Raw genomic sequence first — 22,313 nt, 5'->3', positions numbered from 1 at the left:
TACTAATTATGATAATAATCATTTACTGTTTATATAGTAATATTGGCGCTGCCTTTTTCTTACGCTTTAAAATTCAAACTTAACAATATGCTTGCATATGTATATATTTTTAAATTGCATATTAAAACCTTATTTCGTTATACTACCTAACTTAAATTGTAATCCTGTCTGGTAATAAAAAAAGGGCGCACTAAAATAACAAAGACAAATTAAAAATAAGATACAGCATAGACACGGACGAATCTGTGGAAATAAAATATTTAATAAAAAAAACGTGTGTACGCAATGCTGGTTTTTAATAAATACACAATTGTAATGAATAATAAGATAAACATGGTGTTTTTGAATAATACCGACATATAACGTTAGTGCCAAATGTTTGCAATAAATTTTACACGGAGCCAAGGTTTGTTGGACGCATCGTCTTATTGCATCTCTAAATTCTTATTTAAAAATCATTTAAAGGTTTTTTAAAAGCATGAATTCTTTATAAAGCAGCTTATTTTCCATAATCTGATGCAAATCGTATTCGCCTAGATTATTTTGACTTTAATTTCATAAACCGAATGAAACAGAGATGACACAAAAACAATCTACAAAAATTGCCACTTCCTATCTCAAGAAGGTAGTCAGCGTATTTAAAGATGTTATTTTTAGGTTTTATATTCGAATGTAAAAGAAATGCTAGCACAATAGCGGAGGCATCCCAATTGCATATTTAACGAGTTCTCGCCAACTACCCGGAAGGTACGCGCGAGTTGACATTATAATTGCTGTGAATTTTAGTGCAGCTAAACTACGTTCTATTGAGACATGAAACGTTTTACAAAATAAACATTGAAATCGATGTATTGAGAAATAAGAACTCTCATATTCGTCATCATAGAAATCATTACTTAAGAGCGTAGTTTGTAAGCGTGGGAATTAATTTTAGAACACACACATGGGTACTTTTCAATAATACAGTTGCATTGTGCAGTGTATCGTACGCATCCCCGGAGATAATTAGTTGCTTGTTTTCGGTGCAACGAATAAATTAAATTTTCATTGCGCGTTCATAACGTAGGATTTATAAAAATACATTTAATTACGAGTAATGTATTAGCTATAAGGTTGTCACTCGTAAACGCAATTATAAATTATTTGTTAGCATAGGGTGCGGTCAGAGTGCATTAAGATGCCAAATATTCATTATGATTTTTATTGTTTCAACTGCTTTCGTCTAACAAAATAATAATAATTATTTTCTTGATATTTTAAGGTTGGTAGATATACCGAATTAAATTAAAGTAAAGACAATTAAAACAATTATATTATTATATTATTTATTATAACAATTCAACTTACAATTACGAACTAAGCTAAGGTAAAAAATTTACTTAAAAAATTGGTAAGTAGTGTTTCTAAGGTTTCATACCTTATGGGTAAAAACGCGACCTTATTATTAAGACTCCACTGTCCGTCCCTCTGTCTGTCCGTACGTCTGTCGGTCACCAGGCTGTATGTCATGAATCTAGACAATTAAAATTTTCACAGATTTTTTTTTAATTGTTACATACTGTTTATTTTTTAATTAGTCCTTTATTTTTTTTATGTGTTCGATAATTTTCTTTACGTTTTCCCATTTAATTCTGAATTAGATAGAAATTAAATAGATAGAAGCAAAGATGAGTAAAACAATAACCGGTTAGTAATACTTACTTACTGAGTTCATCTGGTCTCTTGAAAAGTAAAAATTAACAATTGCGTCCCACGACACTCGCGCGCCACCCTTATGCTAACTTGTCGATGTGTGCGTAGACGTTTTGCGAAATTATAAGAGTCGGCTCGAAATAAAAATTGACGTGCTCTCACCTTGGGCTCTGGGGAGGGACTGAAAATTTATTGACAGCGATGTCGAATAATAAGTCAAAACCGTCAAATTATTTTCTCCATACTAAAATGTATGGACGACGAATGCCAAAAAGTAAGCAATATTTAAATAAAAATTACTACAATATTGTGAGATATAATAGAAATTGAACACGGTGAACTTATTATTTACACTTTTGTGTCCCCATTTAACCAAAAATACATGTATAAACTAGCCGCTAAATAGCTTAAAAAACGTTAATAGAAAAGGTCGATTTCAGTGTTTGGAGTGATGTTGACGATTAATTTACCAGGTTATTGATACAAATTTTATAAATATCACGCGGTGAAACTTGAGATCTATCTATTAAGATACTGAATGTTTTTTTTCATCCATAATCAATGCTCCAGTTTTAAGATATTTCGAAAATAGTAAGCGCTATTTAGGCGTTCCGCAAGGACTGTCCTCTTAATACTAAGTGCAACGATTGTATTTGTATTTAGATTGTGACAATCTTTGTCTGAGAAAAGTATTTGTGATAGAGTAGTTTTTCAAAGTATCTATGTATGTACATAGTTTAAGTAAAATCTTTATTTTATTTAATATATTTTACTTCACTTAACGGCAAGCCGTCTGGGTAGGTATTGAACATTCATTACCATTTATGATATTCTATCGCCAAACAGCATTACCTAGTATTATTATGTTTAGTTAGCTCCCAAGGTTGGTGGCGCATTGGTGTGTAAGAAATGGCAAATATGTCTTATAGCGCCAATGTCTAAGGGCGGTGGTGAACCCTTACCGTCAGTGGAATTTTGCCCATACGCCTATATTATATATAAATAATATACCTATTATTACGTGAATATGTATTCATATACATATATATGTTAAGATATAAATTGCTGTAATCATATGTGGTAAACTATACTATTAATTATATGGATATAACAAAGGTAGATGTTACATAGTAATAATATACATATATAATATTTCCAAACTTTAATTAATTATTCTAATTATATTTTTTTATATTAAAAACAGTATTTTTGCTTGAATCATAAGTATTTGACAGCAATATATATGGTTCCAATAATCGACACAAATGGGGTCGTCTGTTTCCAGCGTGAGAGCGCTTGGGAGACGTTGCTATTGGGACAGTTTTCCTCACTTAACCTTTAGATAGAATCATTGTACGTGACAGAGGGTAACTAATTTTATACGTCAGTATCCTCACTAACTTTGCATGACCTTGCTTCTAAAGTATTTTTATTAAGCTTAATTTAGAATTTACCACAACACCAAATATATATTCAATTGATTTTAAAGCTCGATAGCATTTTAAATAAATGATGAAAAACACATATCATTATATTTTAAGTAGGTTACAACATCGAAAATGTCAAATTGGGCTAAGGTATTCCATTGTTGTACACCATGTTGCTTCAAATCTGATCGGTCAATTGGCGGAATTTCATTCGACACAAGCATGTTTCCTCAACGTGTTTTTCCTCATTATCGAATACGACATAGATTATGCATATTCTTACATATTCTATGCGCCAGAAATCTCGCGAGTAGCAACAACAACTGAACAAAGTTACAAATCTATCGGATGAATGGCATACGAGACAAACAAGAAACATTCATTTTATTTACAACTAGCTGAACCCGCGGCTTTTCTCCCTATTTACCCCCTCAATACCTATGCCTGGTACTCAAACTATTCCCATCCAAAAGATCATCTAAATCGGTTCATCGGTATAAGCATGAAGAGGTAACAGACAATTACTTTTATTTTATAATTTTAGTACGGATATCTAAAACTGTTATAATAGTCTTAATATTAGTATCGATCGTTTTCAATTAGTAAATAAGATTTATACTATAAATGAGATATACATTTCCAGACTTTAATTAATTTTGAAGATTCAAAACCAGTTAAGTGATGATTGTGATATTAAAATCCGACCGGACCGCGGGAACCGCAAATAATTTATTATGTCAAATGGCACTGACACTGCGGGTAAGCAATGTGGCGCTTGTTTCATTTCGTTTTATTTTATACAAAATATAATTTTAATTAATTTTAAAGGTATTCGTTTAATTATATCTTATCGTAGATTATGTGTCTTTATGTGTATTATTGTAGAGACATGAAAGCCGAGTTTGTAGTTGAGTATAAAAGTAGAGTATGATCTGTAAGATAATTTATTTTCGTAAAAAAAATTTACACTTATATTAGTTAAAAAAATTATATATTTTAATGGATAAAGATACTACGTTAGATCACACCTTACTGTTTTATTTTAACGTTATTTGTAGTCCTTGTAGAATGTAAAAATCCTAGAAAATTAAACTAGACTAAAAAAAACGAAAATAATTGTATATTCATATTAAAGTTCACGTGAACAAAGCTCGCAGGCTCAGCAGTTCCTTAATAAATACACCCCAAAGACAATAAGCAATATAAATCAGTAGTTTTCGAAGACACTTGGCGCCTGAAGAGCCGGCTACGTCACATTGTCAGACGAGTATATTAGATAAGTAAGAGACTACACAATGAAATAAAAATATATACATACATACATGTAGCGGTATTTTAATTTAAAAGGCCTTCTTTCATAAATATGTGTCCGGCTCGGACGCTCGGCGCATGTTAAACATTTAATTGAATGATTATTAAAATCATTTATAATCGAAGAAAAATTAAAGCCTCTAAAGGTCCTATTGCTCGTATCCACTCTCTTTTAAGAAGAAGGAGAAGGAAAACATCGTGAGGAATCCTGCATGTGTCTAATTTCAATGAAATTCCGTCACATGTAACCAACCAGCATTACTCCTACTCCTTCAATAGAAGAAAACCAATAAATAATTATGAATTAAAAATGTTAAAACATAGAATTACGTTAATAAGATAAACATACTTTTTTCGTTATTATAATAACATATAGCAACGAAGTATGTACTATACGCGGGTCACGCACACAAAAGTAGTAGAGACTGTCGACGGAGAGGCGGCATGCCGTGTGACGTCACGGCATACGAGTAAGTCCTACCCAAAGGCCTTATATAATATAATTTAAAATAAACTTTTAATCGTACGTTTGACACTGGAAAGTAAAGATATATTCGAAGGGCATTAATACCAAACAATTCTATTTCGAGAAGTCTATTTGGAAGTAGTTGAATAAACCTGACGCGTTTTAATATGAACGCAAAGAACGATAAAATATTCCATGAATTTTAATAAAGACCAAAATACACGTAAGGAATGACTGAAGCGGTACCAGTTCATATGACCTTATTAAATCTTACAGTGTGGGAGACTTTGGTTATCTTCGTCGATATAAATCATGGGGGCGGGGGACTCCTTGCTCCACCCCTGCGGGTGGTCGAGGCTCGAGGGGACTCAACCGGACTCCGTTTATTTTTAACTTACACTTGAACATTATTTTTATGCTGGACACTTAGCTTCGCCGGCCCGTTCCGTTGGTATAACAACCGCTCGGCCCTTATTATTAATGCTACAATTATAATTTGTTCCATAATTTGCATTTGTATTTTCGTAATATACAAAATGTTTTAATATTTGCAAAGATATACATTTTTTAACCAAAATATCCGCGGATTTTTTTTATGTTATCATTTTATAATCATGATTTTTATTATTTTAAATATTTCGTTTCATTTAATCTGTACTAATACTATAAATGTGAAAAGTAACTCTGTCCATATGTCTGTTGATTAACTAAAATTTGGTATAAAGCAAGATTTAACTCCAAGGACGAACTAAGGTTACTTTATTATGGCTTATATCTGACGAACAATCACTAAAACGCGAACGAAGACGCCGGCGCTAACTAGTTATTTCATAAAGCCCTATTTTGCGTTTATATAATAATAAAACCGTAATTTTATATTGAATTTTATTTTCTATACAATTTAATAAGAATTTGGTTATATTTTCTAATAAACATCGTTATCTCGTGGTCCGATCCGGGCGTATGGTTTTCAACCGTGTCGTTGTCGTATAATAATATCAATTTATAACGATGTCGATACACGTCCGTAATTCGATCTTAGAAATATAAATACACCATAGAGTTTTATTATAAAACCGAATCTATTGAAGAATCGAGTATAGGAAAAAGTTTTTCCCTTATCAAGGATAATAAATTGCCGTGAGCCCAAAATGTGATATTTGATCGCAACTCCGAAAGATTTCCTTCGCGACTTCTAAAGCTGATAAGTATTTGATATATCCACCCTCTTTTATATCGTCGGAACGAAAGGTGATATTTGAATATCACTGCTTCAATCTATCTCATCGTTTCGTAGGTGCATTTATATAACTTTTACACGTTAACACGTTTAACACGTTATTTTTTTTATTTCTTGGAAAGAAAAATATTTTTTATTAAAAAAGTTAAGTTTTCACTTTGATTCTAATACGAAGGAAAAAGTATAATACAAATTAAGTAATTAAAAAAATTTAATTAAGCATAATTTTTTTTTTTTTTTAACTTTAATTAAAGAGTAATCGTTAGGTCTGTTGAGGGTTTTTATAACGATATAACAAGCCTGAAAACCAATGAATTTAAAATAAGATGGTTAATGACATTTTAACAAAATTTTAGCTCTTGGGATCTTGAAGCAGTACATAAAAAATATTCGCACTCCTTATATTATTAAAGGGTGACAGACGAACCTATATATAGGTATAAAGGTATATTATGTATAATTCATTAGATACAAATAACACGAGGGAACGGAATTCACAAATAGAATTCCGCAAACAAATCGCATATAACGAGACTAGCTAAAAATAGAACGAGCTCAATCGTCCTTTTCATTGAATATCATAGGTCACTCGTGTGCTTCATTGTGTAGATACTGGATAACGGTTTCAAGAACTCGATAAAACTTTCCACCGCCACCTCGAAGGTGACAACACGCAACATCGAAGTAGTTAAAACACGCACACATATAGTCATTGTTGGCTATAAACAGTAAACTCTAGCTTTTATTAGTTCGTAAAACGAGATTATAATGTCTTCAATTTAACTTTCATTCTATTTTTTTTTTATTTATGTTTATATATTGTTCATGTATTCGATTAGAAAAGGTGAAAAACTATTATGCCTTATATGTTTATAATTTTTTGTGTATTCTTGTCTCTGAAAGTAGATGAACGAGATATCAAAAACCAGATAAATGCGACCCTGAATAGTGAAGCTCTCACATGTCTCAGACAATAATATCGATTTTTACACAAAGCAGTTTACCGTAGCTCACGGAGAGATAGATGAGTGTGGCCGAACACATTAGATAACAAGATTCAAAATGTCGATCATTATAAAATGATTATACCAAGTGCAGGACTTCATCAATTGCTGTCGTACTACGCTAAATAGATAAGACTGTACGGGTACCAGATCTGACGTAAGAAATCGTAGGAAATTAATCGGAAGTTCTTTGTGTAGATTACCAATTGCCATCCCCATGATAGTCATAGATTGGAATTCTTCAAGCAAAAATAAAGGCAAAACCTCTTGTGACTTCAACTAACTAACTAAAATCAAGCAATCAAGCGGCTCTGGAGAAAATGAAATGGGAACGCGAGGGCGCAAAGGGGCACAGGACAATGACGTTAAAAGTTATTGACTGATTTTTAGTTAATACCGCGCATGATGCCAATATATTCAATCAATTGCACAATATTATTTAAGTATTTTAATGGTACCACTTCTAGGATAACTGCAAAAATAGAATAACCAAATCTTCTGAGAACATTACTGCTACATCCACAGATTTCCAAGCATTTAGGTACTGCTCAAAAACAAAATATATTTTAATTAAAACTTCAATTATTTTTTAATAAGCTACCTAGGAACATGTTGACAAAAATAAATAAATTTGAATGTTAGTTGCAGGCTCTATTAATGAGATTTTCGTACAGCGGCACGTAACTACATCCGGTCAACGCCGCAGTGTCCACATGACACAATTTCGGGCAGGAAATTACACGCTGTAACCGCGACATCGTCTATGGACTATAGTGGATTGCATGAGCTTGATATTAACATTATTTTAATTTAATTTTAGCCATTTTGTATTAATAAGACAGGAGTAAATGTGCGATCTAATGGTTAGTGGTCATTGTCGCCAGTAGACATGTCAGGTATATAAACATTTCCTGACTCTTTCAATGGAGTGAAAACTTCGTAATTAGACCCCTGAAGAACCGCCATACTGGTACAAATGACCTAATATTTTATGTCATCATCTCCCGGTCTATAATAGCACGAAATATTCAAGTCGTAAATAATGTTAGTTTGCTTACAACGCTCGGTGTTAATTACTTCTGCAGTTTAGATTTATTTGTGAGAAGTTACTTTCATCTCGGAATATAGATGAGTTAACATTAAACCTACAAATTTTTACTCACTCTCCGGTCTGTAGCTTTCGCTTAGTACTTTCTAACAGTTTATTTCAGCGCCAATTGTTCTTTCACCGAACATCAACACTTTGTATTATATACATATATATATATATATATATATATGTTTTGTATTGCTGTACTAAGGTTTGATATTAGTAAGTGAGTCAGTGTAATTACAAGGGATATAGCGTTATGCGGGTAGATCATATGGTGGTTGATGTGTGCTATATGAATTACCATCAAGTAACAACGCTAACCTTTGCTCGTTTAATGTATTCCAAAAAAATACAAAAGATTAATTCTCCGTTATTTTTTTGATAGTAAGATACATCGATAAGCACTCTTCCTTACACGCATGTATTTATAAAATAGTAAGAAGTAAATAACAAATAGATATAATCTACATAAAATTACCGATATATTTGATATTTTACACGATCTATTAGTAATATTCACGTGAAATTTCATGAGTACATATCGTTGTGGTGGAGATTATGGACCAAACCCGCAACATTAGCTATAGTTGAGTGCATCAAATTGGATCTATCCACGGTCTATCATAGTTATTTGGAGTGAATATATTTGCTATTATTTTTAAATGAATGACTGAACGAATGAATATATTTCTTTCAGGCAATATTAGTAAATATATTGTTACATAATTATAACAAAAACAATAAAATTGCAGAATACAAAATTATTATGTTTATAATTAAATAATTAAATTAACTAAATTGAATAATTTCAATCAAAACAAATTAAATTATATCAAACCATATTAAATCAGACGAATTTAACAAAAGTAGCACTTTGTGTATATTTAACCAATAAGTACTCGTGATCATAGAGCGTATATCTAAAGGAGGGACACGAAAGAAGTATTCGTTTGAATTACTCAGTATTTCATAATACGCTGGAATGCTGACCACTAAACAAGGGAAGTCTGTTTCATAGGGGCCAGTACTTAAACAAATATTAACTAAAATAGAGCACTATTATCTATTATATTCTTATATAAATACTTATATGCTTTCGATTATTCATGAGTTTTTAATTTGGAAGTTAATAATATATGCTTGACTTATTCCAAAAAAATATTTTTTTTAATTTTTTTTATTGTTAACATCTACTTAATTGTAACAAACACATATATTGTTTGAATATTAGAGTATACGAAGCACCATTACTTGCGGATCTTCACAGTTCAGGTAGCAGAGGTCATAAGTTTATATTAATGAACACGGAAGTCGAGAAATGCAGCTGCGGATGATGTATTATGACTTTACATTGTCTCATTAAAATCTTTCGCTCTGCCAGCTTGTTAATTAATAATAATTATTCATAACAGCGCAGCGTTTTGTATCACGTAGTTGTTCATTTAGTTATCAACGAGTTGTTTAATGATTTCCTCCTGATCGATTTCAGTCACGGCGACTATTCTCAAAGGAGCTAGTCTGCGCGATGTATATTATGGTGGAGGATTGTGAGCGCATTGCGATATGACGATAGTTATCAGGCCTAGGTTCAAAGGCTTTATGTGATTTGGAAGTGTCACCGGGCTCAACAGAGAATTTCTTGGCAGAAAATCTCAAAGACTCGAATGGCCTTGGGGTCATAGGTTCGAACATAAAATTAAAAGTCTTATAAGCTAGGCGTAAGACCACTTAAACAAAGTCTTGACTTAATTAACGCTTTTAGTAAAATATGCAATAAATATGAGAAACTTGCAACGTTTATGCATAGGGAGTAAATTAAAGCAGGCTGTGTGGTAAACGTGCCAACGCGTTCCGTTGCGTTGATGTGCTATCAATATTGAGCGGCAACTACCTGCGGTTTCAACATGGAAACTCGCAAATGAATTTTAAACACAAGATTGATAGGATAAAGCGTATATGAATTTAAAATTATAAATGCTATGAACTATTATTTTATAAGTTACATGTTATCACTCAATTAAAAGTTAAACATTGGAATTTGTTTGTGTTAATACGGTGACAAAAATATAACACTTTATGCGTTTACAATTTTCAATCTTAACCTAAAATTTTATACTTGGCCTTTGAAGTTGGTTTGATTGAAATATATGGTTATCTACTACTATAAATCGTGTATTCATAATCCAATATTTGCTTAGATTTGATGAACGCAGAAATAGTTTTATTGAACTAAATAAACGTAAATTACATTACGACTGAATGTATCCACTTTTATACAAAAGTATTTTGTTATCGGTGAACGTCTACTTGAAAGAGGTGTTTCCACAATCCTTTGTTTCCAATTCCAAATTTACTAGACGGTAGGGCTTTATTCTAGACCGTCTGGGAAAATATTGATCACTTATTATAATACCAAACAGCAACTTTGTATTGCTGTGTTCCAGTTTGAAGGGTGAGCGAGGCACTGTAATATAAAGATGAATTTGAGGGAAATATGCATTCACGTTGATGACATACAAATAGGGAATATTTCATACGATGCAGATGTATGTATATGAGCAATATCATAAGTGTCCCGTTGACCAACATTACCGAGGTGCTTGTTTGCCCGTCTCCTTTGTTCAATTAGACGTGTCATAATAAGATTTAAAGAAAATCACGTTTAAATCAGAGGTTGAGTTCATGATAATTCTGAAATATGTAAATCCTAAATGAATGCACTAGAAGTAAATCACAATGACGAACAATATTTCTGGATATAAATTGATAATTTTTTTATACAGACATTTATGACAGTTTTATTTATGAATCATTTATTCAAATATGATTTATTATAATCGTGTTAAATGTTTCGTGAGCGTATTCTAGAACAGAATGTCAAAATTTCGTGTATATGAAGAATATTATAACAATTAATCAAATACGTACATAGGTGTTCCTCAGTGACGTCCTTTGTTGAAGAATGACAAATTGACAATGAAGTAATAGCAATATTTACTGAAATGATAAATGGATTTGTTAAATCTATAGTGTAAAGTTAGGATGGATTGTTGACGCCACGGCATGTTTGCTATTGCATGAATATAATGTATGTAGATACGTAAGCTAAGCTTTGTGCACGCCACGTAGGTACCACCCACTCATCAGATATTCGACCGCCAAACAGTGACAATTAGTATTGTTGTGTTCCGGTTTGGAGGTTGAGTGGACCAGTTAAACTACAGGCACAGGGGACATAACAACGTAGTGCCCGAGGTCGGTGGCGCATTGGTAAGGAATGGGTTATATTTCTTACAGCGTCAAAGTCTGCGGCGGTCTGCTTACATATAATATAAAATTTAAAAAAATCAAATAGAAAAGTCCGTTGAGATACAACTCAATCTCTCATTATAAAACAAAAGGCAGATGGAGTGCTCGGAAAATAACAGTGAAGCAAATAAATGCGAAAATGAAAATAAAAGAATCATACGTATCACGAAACGACGCCGTCAAAAGTGTCACTTTAATTCATTATTATTTATTAAATATAAATTTACTTTATAACAAATAATTTATTACTGCACACATTAAAAAATACATGATTATATATTTAAAAAAAAAACTAGTCCATTAAAGACTGAAAAAAAATTACTTAAAGTCTGTGTCAATAATTACATGCCCATCTCTGTATTGACCACTTTCTCAAAAATATTCGATAAGATCATTAACCGTCGACTTATTTCTTATATCAATAAATTTAACATAATCGCAGATAATCAGTACGGCTTCAGAACGGGCAGGTCCACAGAAGATGCTATTATGAGTTTCGCTAATACCACAGTAAACAATATATGTAACAATAAAACAATCGGTGTCTTTTTTGGATCTGTATGAAATATTATATTATTTTATTTAATTAATTATGTAACTTATTAATTTAAGTACACACACTAATTGTAATATAATTTCATTCTTACAATTGTTTTGTCTAAATCAAATGTTACTATTTATTGAATTTTTTTATCATGTTTTAACAGATTACAAAATTTGTAATCTGTTAATTCTTGATTCAATTGAGTTTTTTTTTGTATTTATATATTTAACAAATACGTGCAATTTAAATGTGGTGAGAAATAGAGCAACGTCGCTTTGTTGATTGGTCGATAATAACGTTCACGTCTTGTTAATTATGCAATATGATGCTTAAATAAATTATTATTATTAAATATTTAGAAACATGTTATTTTTAAGCTCGTTAATTGACACTATCGTCAACCAAAGATATAAAAGTAATACAATATATAAAAAAAAACTTAATAAATTCTGCAATTTGAATTCGACTTTTGTCTTTTAAACGAAACAAAGAGAGGCCAAAACTTCATTACAGAGATGCCAGAGAAACGTTATTTGTTTGTTTTACTTTGTAAACCTTTTGAAGAGAATACTGGCGTATTTAAACACCTTACTTACAATTATGTCGTTATCTGGCCTTCCAGATCAAACACAAAGCTTGCAAAGGGTTAATTAAAAAAAAAAAAAGGTATTATTACTCTTAAAAAAACATGCAATTTGTGTTCATGTAACATGTTAATCCAAAACTAAAAATGATTTTAAATTAGTCAGCAACATGATATGAATAAAAAGAAATGTTATCATTGTATGCGTATGAATAATCCTTAGCAACAGTACTGCACGTGTTTCTAGCAATAAACCTAACCTAAATACGTTAGTTAAAATTGAAAGGCTTCGTTTTACGAGGTCTTTCAGGCATATTTACAATAGGCACTGGAGGTAGGACATGGGATTAGGTTGCTCGTAAAACATTGTATATCGAAACCTAATATTAAGCGCCGTTTTGTGTGTGAAATCAACTTGGTTACTTGAATAAACGTTGTACAAGTTGCTTAAATGCTAAAAGTGTGCTAAAATGAATTATGCTCAACAACATTTTGTATAAAAAATAGGTTGTAAGTTTACTAGTTGCCGTTCTGTGTCTGGTGGTGGGAGGTAGGCTAGGTTAATGGTTAAATTTCATAATAATCGGTCAAGTAAATGATCAGTATAGGTACAGGCGTAATGGCATAAATAAACATGTTATCACATTAATTTTTTTATTTAATTCACGAGTCTCCAACAAAGATATACACTAAATACATATTCTTTATATTAAACAATATGAGGGTTACAAGTTGTGTGCTCCTTCAATTATAGGAGACCACAGCGTGCACAAAGCTTAAGAAAAACAAAACAAAATTAAATAAAATTAAGATAAAAAGTAAAAAAATATATACGTAGTAGTAAAAAACAAATATAAATTAGTAACTTAAAATTAAGAATAGCTTATTAATTAAACATTATTTTGTGTTTGGTTAAAAGTTGTTAGCATTTGTTAGTAGTTAGGATTTTAAATGTACCAGCGGGTAAATATCAAAATTGCTGCCCAGATGCCTGCTCTCCTTTTAAGCAGGTTTGGAGTTTTTTCCAGAATACGCCGTTCCAATAGTCAATAAACATGTGATAGAATTTCATCCGACGTATGCGGGAGTTATAAGCCGAAATTAAGCGCATGTAAATTAGTGATGCGTGCTGGATTTGATACAGCGATCATCAATTATTATCCAAGTCCGCCACCGGGCCACTTCGGATTTTAAATCAGGAACAATGTTATATTAAACATAATTATATGACATTCAAGTTTCTTAATAAATATGACTTTAAGTGTTTCGTGTTTATATACTACTTTAATATACACTAAAACCTTCAAATATAATATAGGTTGTGGACGTCAGTGAAGAATCATCAATCAATCATCAGTCGAACAAACTAACATACGGAGACAAAGGGAAATGTTTGTTTTGAAGTCGCTTATATATAAAATATTAAATAACATAACACAGAACGTATTAATTAGGAAGTATACAAAAACATTATAAAATTACGGGATTGTAAATGTATTTTCCCGTCTTTTGTTTTTACGTAATTTGATTCTTTATTCTTTTTTATTGCAGGAAATAACGAAGAGTACGAGCATCGAAATGCCACCTAAGTAAGCTAAAAAAATTAAATAGCTATCATAAAACACCATCTTAATAATTCAGATCGAATAAGATATATCATCGCTTACGTCTTATGTCATATTGCTTATCGTTTTATAGTTAACGAGCAACTATTCATGCGAAATTAAACCTTTATATAAACGCTTCACAGTGCTTTATATCTATTGTTTGTTTTGTGTCTTAGTAAATAATTTCAGTATATTAAAATTTTCCTAACAGACATAAATTAAATGATTGATAAACACTATTATCGGAAGACTATTATGGATGATAAACTAGTTAAACAAAACTGTTTCTTCCTTTCTCGAAAGATAAATTATTAACTCGACAACCGCTTAGCAACGCTCATAACTAAAACTCTTATATCTTAAAAGAACCCGTTCAATAAGAATTTATGCAACAAATTATGAAATAATTTAGTATTGATGGGAAATTTAACCATGGCAACATTACTAAATAAAAAGGCTATGTTATTAGATTTTATATTGAACTATGATCGATATACTTGATGGTGAATATTTGTAATATTATTCACCTTACCATGCCTATAAGAAAGGTTTCTAAGTTCAAATATCATACAAAATTAATAAGAAAAACACGTCCATTCCGTGAAATACTACCGAGAACGTTGCTGGAATTAAATCTACGCCCATAAGCCTCGCGACGACAGTCGCCGTGGCTACGTCTTTCTTCAATTTAAAGAAGAAGAAAATAATTGTTGTGGAAATAAATAAAATTGCTTTTGTTGACGTTAAGTAGTATTTGTAATAAAAGTATAATGTTTATAGTCCATTTTATTTATAAATGCATGAATGTTCTAGAAATAAAAGACGTATAAGTTGAAATAGAAGACGTACACGACTTAGAAGTTACAAACGTTAAGTTTTATAGCTTGGAGGATACACTGTTTCTGTTGGCCCGGAAAATGTACTTAATGATAAAAGCGAAGGGCGAACGGGACGATGTGTTTGAGTCACAGAAACATAACTTATTTCATAAATCACTCGAATGCGCTATGGACCAAATCGTTATTATTGCCGATGGGTATCCTTGACTATGTAGATGAATTAGGTCGATAAGATCCTTCTTTAATAAATTATACACATGACCGTGTCACACGCGTTATGTGCATGCGACACGTTTACGTTTCATGCAAGTCTAAACAAGGTCAATTGTCAACATACCTAGCATTTGTATCGATGCTAACGCTAAATTAACTTAGCTGATGTAACAATGATACGACAGTTATGTCAGCGATGTAGCGTTGTTTTATCGAAACGTCAACGGATCGTGTGCATTCTCGCTGATGACTGCATTTACAGCTGAAACGAAAATAACCTACGGCTGCTTTAATTATCAAACGGGTAATTTACGATGCGAGTGTTGAATATCAGCTGCTTAATATGATTTCAACCGCTTTAAATACTCGACATCTCGTGACTCTTTGCGTGATCTGTATTATGTAACGCTTTTCAATATATGGGCTATTTGTCTCATAGATATTTAGTGTTTATTATAAAGTAATGTCATAATTATGAGTATTGAAGTAAGCTACGCAAATTCTATAAAATCATATTAGATTTCGAAAAATCAAGTATATAATTTTCTATAATTGCATTGAATCATTTAACATTTTCATACAAATCTCTGTCATCATCAGACCTATATGAATGTTTTGACAGCCTTTGACAGTTATTGGTTCTATAATTTCAGCTTATCGTTGAGTCTTCTATTGTGATAGCGTTCGACGCGACTAGATCCTCAATAGGTTTATCCACTTGGCCTCAGAGATCGACTACAAAGTGATTTTGTAATCGGTGATAAATATACTAAAGTACTTCATGTTACTTCTAGGTAGGTACCTACTCAGCCCATTTACCAGTATGCAAAAAAAATGTTAAAAAAAAGCATATATAAGTAAAATTGGAACTTCATAAAGAAACACCCTTATCTCTGAATTTTAAAATATTTTATTAGAATTTTAATTTATAAAAAGTTTTTGTGGTCGTTAATAATTCATTATTTTATAATATAATAATTTAATATAATATAAATAATCAATTAATTTTAAGTTACATAAAATTAATCTATGGTATTATTAATTCAATTAAATAACGAGAAAGGGCTGAGGGTCCCACATTTATTGATGACCTAGTTACGCGCACCCTTATAAACCGACTACTGTTTATATGTATGTGTATATTACAAGGGTCAAAGCATAATTAATTAATTATGTTTCTCAAATTTCTACAAAATATTTAAAAAAAAATAATAAATACTATACATTTTAAAAGATCATAGATATTATTTTATGTTACATAATGTTAGCTTTGATTACGATTTCTTTGCTATAGTTATAAAAAAAAAAAACGAGTAGATATTGCTTCATTTCAAAAATATATTATTTCCAAAGTGTGAAACATTGGCAGTTGTTTAGTGACAATACGACTATTTATGTGTCACTCAAATGCAACATAATTTCGTATTGATATTCATACGACAAACCCAAAAATAAACAATTTTCCACTGTATGTACAAAATCACGTATGCATTCGAAAAGACCAACAAAACTGTCCTAGTTTGCTTTATTCGCGATTGTTTGTATTAATCAACATGACATTCTATTTAATATGGTTATTCCAAAAACATGACCGCACAGATAAAAAAAACATAAATATTATATTTATAATTTTTTTTCTTCTATAATCGCATTGAAACCATTGATGCTTGGCCTAAAATCGAAAAGCAGTCAAATTTGTTTCTTTTTATTGCTAACAGGTCCAATCTCAATAAGCGGTGGTGACCACTAGCAGTACACAATCATTTATAGCAACTGATCCCATTTACCCCTTGTCTTCCTAATTATAAATAATTTAAAAAAGTACTATAACGTGACAAACATACAGACAAAGAAACCTTTAAGTGTAATACTATTACGATATTATACAACCTCGCAATAGTATCAATGGTATATATGAACGAATATTTTAAGTACGCCCAAGGATCTCCAAAAGTGGTGTGATAGAGACACAAGGCTTCCTGTTTTCCTTGTTTATGACCCTGATCACGATGAGTTATAACCATTATTTATGCCACTCGATTGAACAGACCTCTCAGTTGATTGCCAATTTTCTTAAATACAATTACATTTGGCTGAAGTTCATGTTATAATCAGAGCTTTTAACGATATTCAATAATAGATATAATTGAATAGTCTCTGGTCTTCAAAATTACATAAAGACCAGGTAAATATGGACGTGGTGCGTCGCCAGCGCATTTCAGGCAATAGCTTTAAATTTGTTGTTGCTGTATTGAATCCGTTAATTTATTTTGGTGAAAAATATTCATGTATCGTTGCGCTTATTAATTTACAATAGCAATTGATTTTAAAATAGTTTGCTTACACTTATTTAGGAGCCGAGATGGCCCAGAGGCTACGTGTCTCTGCCACCTGTTTATCCACCAATACCGCCTGGAGCTTATTTGACTACAATATTCCAGATCTATCTCGCCTCCTGGATATTTCCATTGCGCAGCTGTAGGACATTGATAGTCTGTTAACTTTACTTTTTTATGCTTATTTATGAGTAAAAAAATAATATTAAAATTAATTATAATAATATTAATTTTATATTTTTTTATTAAAAGTAAACGAGCAAATGGCAAGCCCATTTGATTTTATACTGTAAATAAGCCTACAATAAGGAATGAAATATTATTTCCGTCTTGTCTTATAATTACAAAATGCTGAGTAGTAAATCAGATTGCTGTTTTCCAGTAGAATAAAATTCTAGTAAAGGGTATAAAATGTTTTTGGACATGCCGTGGTATGCGGGGGAAAAAGGTTGTGGTTCGAACAAAACTTTGAACAATAACATTTCAGAAATTGCTGTCGTTACTCTTATGAGAAAGTAACATTATATAAAAAACAATAATATTCGATTAGAAAATAAAGTTATTTTAAAAATGTGATTAATTTCATTTTACATATTTTCCAATATAGTTTCGACGTTCGCAATTTCAAAATGACAAGAGTTCAAGATAATTATTTTAAATTATTCGGAAGAACTTCAATCGCCAATGTAATGTTTGGGCTATAGCTTTGATTCCATTACCAATGAACGGTATGGCTTCTGTAATGCCTATTTCTATAAGAGGAGTAAACTCGTATGATAATATAGACTATATGCTTTACCTCTATGTCTCAATACAATAGATACAAAACTATTTAAAGTACAATATAGCCGTTGTATGTAAAGAATATTTATTTGTATTTACAAATCGTATTAAGCGTGATCGTATTAAAGGGGTTATACTGTATATATATTTATAGTTGTTAAGGTTTGACGATGGTTTTTAAACATTTTTTTGAATTACCTTTAAACGAATTATAACCGGAGTAAATTATTTGACAAACTTAAAAGCGCTAGATCTATTTTGAAATAACGAACTCGCCGCAGAACACGATCGTGAAATGACAGATAGTTATATATGCGATCTTTACTGTAATAGTAAATATATATAAATAAATAATATATCTATATTTAAATGATACAAATTAAAATAACGTGTCAATGTAAGTTGGTTATTATTTATTTATAAATAAAGGCACACCTTACAAATTTATAAGCAATTACAATGTGCGCAAGCTATAAATTATAAATCTGTATGAATATGTCCTATGTAGGTATGTGCAACATTTACAGGATGACGTATTCAAACTTCATCGTTAGAATTTTTAATTTCATATTACAATTATAATATTCTAGTAACATTGCTTTTAACAGTAATGGGTTGGTTATCTGAATTTAACGAGTGAACTAAAAAGTAAATTTCATCGAATACATTAAAAACACAGCAAAATTTTAAAACGTTAAAAAATAAAAAGGATTCTCGATAGCCAAAAAAACTATTTTATAAAAATCAAATGAGATAATTTCGATTGTGATTTAGTTTATTAAAAGTTGAACGAAAACATGCGATTTTCTAACTAGTTATAAAGTAGATATAACACAGAGTTAGTGGTCAACCGTCGGGCTATATAGGGAATTCGTTTACGAGTTAGAAATTAATTTCCTGCGGCATAAAGCAATCGGCGAGTCTGATGTGTCTCTGATAGGCACGGCTCGGCACGTCCCATTGATTGATTCACTAACTGTTTTGTGTTTCGCTTTTTACGTTCAGGTAATCGGGTCAATCGTTGTGAAAATAAATAAATTTTTGTGCGTATAAATTTACTGACACTATTAACTTCCTATTAACTTTAATTGATAACCTTCGTAGTTATGTGATAAAAATATATCTTGATGTAATTTTAGTCATGGTGGTATCTCAAGGCAAGGCAAGCAAAGGCATTTTCTAATCATTTTTTACCATCGTCCGATGGGCAGACCTACCCTCCAGGCGCAAGATTTTACGAGATTTCCAACATATGGGAGTATCAAAAAATGAAAAATTACCTAACATTGGGCTTCTACTGAGAGTTTTTAGACATAAAATGGAAAAAAATATTAATGGTCGGACCAGTGGGCAAGGTCTCTTGATAGTTGCTACAATCTATATGCCATTCACTGGTATTTTACGATATTACGGCATTAACACCGTCAATCCTAAAACTAAGGTACTGGCTCCAATTCACTCACCCCTCAAATAGGCACATAAGGTATTGTTGTGTGATAAAAGAACAAATTTATTGATAACTACCAAGTCAGGCTGCGCAAAGTCCTACCACAAAGTGTGAAAATCTTTGTATTATTTAGCACCTTTGGTTATGAATATCGCAGCGTTTGTTTGAAGGTTTATTTATACTGAAGCTCGGGCTGTCCCATGACAAGTTATGAAAAACGGCTTTGTTGAACATGTGACAAGAATAAATAAAAACTGAAGCGAGTCTCAGATAGGTTTCATGTTTTCAGTGCATTCTGCACTGCACATTTAGTTAGCGCGATATTTTAAATTAAAAATGCGCTTGCATATATATTTTTGCTGAGTGATATTTTAATTAACGGTTTGGAATTTTTACTGTATTTGTTTTACCATTTTAAATTATTAGCCGACTTCTAAAAAGTTAGTATCTATATTTTACCAATGTCTATAATGTCTAAAACTACAAATACTACAACAATGTTGGAGCTGAGCTCGAACTTTTACCATTGATGTGTACATACCATCAATTGGATTACGAGAATAGATAGCGTATTTGTGTCGCCACAGACAAATTTGTATTAGATCGGTCAGTAGGACATGATCTTGTACCACTTATAAATATAATAGTTGTCCTTATTAATGAATTAGTCGATTAATTTAAAGAATTCTTTGATAACAAATATCCAATAAGTGTGAAAGTGAATGCAGCTTTTATTCTATTAACTACATATGTTATTAAACATGTGTTTTGGAACTTAATTATTAGAGGTTAGGCTTGCTTGCCTAGTTTTGCATTATTACGTGCAGTATCTGTAATAATTTGAATTATTACGTTTAACATTTATATCTCTAACGTGTATGTAAGCCCGAGGTAATCTGATTAAGGTCCGGTTCAAATATAAATACACATTTTAGTATGAAATAATTTCGCTACGGATATAATTCCGCTTGTACGAAATATCTTTATAATTCAAAGTAATAAAAGTAGGAAACATATGTACTAGGTATATGATAATTTAATTCAATTTGTATGGTGATGATATTTTACGTGAATTTGATATGAGAGAGATTCAAATATTTATTCTAAACTCGTAGTCAAACTGCTGCATGGATACATCAAAATCAAAACTACCCTGCTTTTTATTAAAATATTTTATTATAATTTTCTTTCTTTTATAAAAACCAACACAATCTGTATACAGCGAGCTGTTGCGAGAAAGCTAGTAGTATTTGTAGCTTGAATAGAAATTCCAATAGTCTGAAAAATGAAACAGAAAGTTGTCATCAATGGAAGCAATAAATGCTGGTTTTAAATCTTTAAAGGTATTTTCTGCGATACATTTTTAGGGGCCACGTGTTCTGTTTTCGTGTTTTGAATATTTTGATATTATTTTATTCGTAAATTTCTTTTTTTACGCACAGTGCTTGGGCCCCTGGGTAGAACCGGCTTATGTGGGATTTTTATCTACTAAAACCGCTGCGATGGCGGTCTTAGGCACAATTCTGAATTGCGTTCGCAGTCTCTCCCGTGCTGTGCTCCGCTTGTGGCTCGATGAAGGTCTTTTCAGGGGCCGAATGTGATATTGCCACCTCGCAATTCTCGATGAAACGACTCAGTCATAGTTTTTGCTGAGCAGGATCGTCCTTTTAGCGTTCCCTCGCTCAGTTTTCTTCCTTCTGGACTATAACGTTTAAACACAAGGAGGCTCTTTCACGCCGATTCCCTGTGAGCATCGCCCGAGTAGCCGCATGAGTACACGGGAGTACAAAGTCTCGGCCTACCTTACGGACCAAGAACAGCCTTACCGTGTTTCACGCAGGGCACGTTTCACCTGAGCTTTGTCTCGATCCTCGCTACAGTGGTGATAAACCTTTCATCGATCATCGATCTTACACAGGTAATCTCCAAAAGTTGTAAGCCGGAAGGTGACTCGTCACTTTTACAAGACGTGTTTGCGCGTTTATCGTTCCTCGCGGAGACGGTCCAGTGTACCTGCCGCTTTAATGCTTCCAGCGCATTCGGACATAAGAATTCTGCCGGAGGACGCGGGTCTGCTGATAGACACATATTTTGTTTTACTAGACACAGGACGAGTATCTAATGAAAAAAGTATTATATTATTTATATGAAGTTATAAAATGATGTAAAAGTAATTATCCATGCGAATTCATGTTTCTTATTATATTAGTAGCTTTGATTGTTCATTCTGACGTAAGGAGGGTTTCTTAATGAGTTGCTAAGCTATGTATATGTGTCCGTACGTAAGGAGGGTCCCTAATGAGTTGCTAAGCTATATGTGTCCGTGCGTAGGTATATTCCGTAAAGTACTCGTGCACTTAACCCTTACTAATATTTCTGTAATGTTGTTGAAAGGACTCGTAGAGAAGACACAAATAGC

The 22,313-nt window shown here is 31.8% G+C and overlaps 2 protein-coding genes across 4 annotated transcripts in view; one reads left to right on the top strand and one right to left on the bottom strand.

The window, feature by feature from the left end:
• The window catches only part of LOC113392787 (uncharacterized), a 150,125-nt gene that overhangs the window by 65,328 nt on the left and 62,484 nt on the right, over nt 1-22,313 (bottom strand). The window lies entirely within an intron of this gene.
• LOC113392789 (CD82 antigen-like) overlaps nt 1-22,313 on the top strand; it is an 86,121-nt gene that overhangs the window by 41,546 nt on the left and 22,262 nt on the right. For 2 of the 3 annotated variants that reach the window (XM_064220927.1, XM_026629380.2), the window contains one exon: nt 14,221-14,258. The exons of the other annotated variant lie outside the window; for it this stretch is intronic. The gene's annotated coding sequence lies outside the window, so the exon portion shown is untranslated. The remainder of the gene's footprint in view (nt 1-14,220; nt 14,259-22,313) is intronic. 3 annotated transcript variants of the gene reach the window in all.

The sequence above is a fragment of the Vanessa tameamea genome, chromosome 5 (genome assembly GCF_037043105.1).
Source record: "Vanessa tameamea isolate UH-Manoa-2023 chromosome 5, ilVanTame1 primary haplotype, whole genome shotgun sequence".
NCBI classification, from domain to species: Eukaryota; Metazoa; Arthropoda; class Insecta; order Lepidoptera; family Nymphalidae; genus Vanessa; species Vanessa tameamea.
This window is presented reverse-complemented; position numbering and strand designations above follow the sequence as displayed.